This window comes from Echinops telfairi, unplaced genomic scaffold, assembly GCF_000313985.2.
Source record: "Echinops telfairi isolate 266 unplaced genomic scaffold, ASM31398v2 ScPeMD7_7424;HRSCAF=8462, whole genome shotgun sequence".
NCBI classification, from domain to species: domain Eukaryota; kingdom Metazoa; phylum Chordata; class Mammalia; order Afrosoricida; family Tenrecidae; genus Echinops; species Echinops telfairi.
This window is the reverse complement of record NW_022111324.1, coordinates 91,249,054-91,251,248: the sequence shown is the minus strand read 5'-3', so window position 1 is coordinate 91,251,248 and position 2,195 is coordinate 91,249,054. Positions and strand designations below refer to the sequence as shown.

Below are 2,195 nucleotides of genomic sequence, written 5' to 3'. Positions count from 1 at the left end.
ACCCATAACAGCTACCTCTTACATCATATTCGTTTCCAAGCACTCCTCTAAATTCTTCATAAATACTAACTAATTTTTATACCCCTATGAGGCAGGTACCTATCATTCAATTTACCCAAAATTATGGTTTTGAGATTTGCTACTCATTTAAAAGTGACACTACACCAGATCTTTCTTTCTTTAAGAATAAAATTCCAGCTCATCAGCAAAGCTAATTCAAATTAAGTATAATTTTCCCATGCAGAGGAGTTTCAATCAGCTTTGGATCATGAACAAGCTCCTACAAACCAAACCAAACTCACTGCCAGATTCTAACTCCTGTGGCCCTATCGACAAGATGAAACTCTAACTCTTTATGGAGTGGAAAGCCTTATCTTTCGCCCAAAGAGCAGCTTCTGGTTTGAACTGCTGACCTTGTGGTTAGCAGCCCAGTTCATAACCACGAAATCACCAGTGCTCCCATCAAGCTTCTACAAGCTACTCAAAAAGCAATGTAGCACTTAAGTGCAGAATGCACTTGAGGGGGTCTCAGGAGCAGCAGATGCTGGAGCCCAGTAAATGCAAGACTTCTTACAGAACCAACTGACGGTGATTTATGAAGTTTCATCAGACACATCAGCATCTCTGCACACCAACTAAATCACCTAGTCTGTTGTATTAGCCCTCCTCACTTTACTGAGCGGCGACGACATGCATGTTTTACAAACTGAAGGTCTGTGGCCACCAAGAATATCAAGCAAGTCTATCAGCACCATTTCCCCAGCTGCATATGTTCTCTGCCTCTAAGCCAGGCACATTTTGATGTTGTTGTTACACATTGGGCTGATAACTGCAACATCAGTAGTTCAAAACCACTAGCCACTCTGAAGCAGAAAAATCAGGCTTTTTACTTCTTAAAGAGTGACAGTAAACCCTCCCATAAAGGTTGACAGTCTCAGAAACCTACAGAGGCAGCTGTATTCTGCCTACAGGGTCTCCATGAGTCTGAATTGACTGGATGACAGTGCAAACCACAATGTTGCAAATTTTTGCATGATGCATCTAAGTGGACTGAAGTATAGTGCAAACATAACTTTTGTATGCACTGAGAAATAAAAAATTATGAGACTAGGTTTATTACAATATTCGCTCTATTGCAGTGATCTGAAAACAAATCTCCAATACATCTGAGTTATGCCTGTAGTTGATAATGCTGAAAAACATTTTTTCTACCTTGTAGTGTATTTCAACCGAAAACTGACAAAATGGCCATCGTGCACAAGTCATACCTAATTACCCAGGCTGAGAAGTAGGCACTGTCTCTGCCTTGGAACCTACCTGACCTTGTAGACCAAATTATCCATGCAGGTAAGATAATTTGTTTTCTTAAAAGAGTTTTGGTGTAAAACTCTTATGATTTTCATTCATGATCATTTTTGTTTAATTTAATGACTCAAATAAACTATATTATTTTAAAATTTAAAAAAAGGAGTAAAGAAATATTTAGGGTTTGCTTTTTTAGAAATATAGATTAACCAAAACTTAGAGAATTAAAATTAATACAAGGATTAAGGAAATATTTTTGTCTTTTAGTAACAATTAAATAGATGAGCCAAAAGTGAAAATTAAAAATATCATTTGTTGTGCGAGCATCTTGGTTTCCTTAAACCAAGCAGAGGTTCTCAATATGTGGTTCCTAGCAGCAGCAGCAACAGCATCCTTAAAACTTGTTAAAAACACAAACTGAGGACCCACTGCAGTTACTGTAGCACACACTCTGACCCAGCAATCTGTGTGCTGACTAGTCCCCATACACACTCAGGTTTGAAAACCACTTCTTAAAGGCGGGGCATTGAGGTGCGATCACTAACTGCTATAGGACAACATTTAGCAGCCTTTATTCACAGACATTAATAGTTAACAGTCAAAATAATCATGAACCCCTCCACACCATACACACAAACATTTGTGAGAGTGTGCGCGCACACACCCATGAGCACACATATTTAAAAATAAATACTCCTTTGAAGAAAAAGTCAATCTGCAGGTATTCTTTCTGATCACAGATAAATATGTAATATCTCATAAAAAGACATAATAAATACGTACTTATACATCAATTTCCCCTTTACTTTAGTCAAATGTAACAGTTATAAAATAGAATTTGTTTTTATTATGAAATATGTACTCGAAAAACAAAAACGTACATTCTAAGA

General features: G+C 37.3%; 1 protein-coding gene across 1 annotated transcript in view; it reads right to left on the bottom strand.

Moving 5' to 3' along the window:
- Positions 1-2,195, bottom strand: part of LYST (lysosomal trafficking regulator) — a 258,721-nt gene that overhangs the window by 161,317 nt on the left and 95,209 nt on the right. The window lies entirely within an intron of this gene.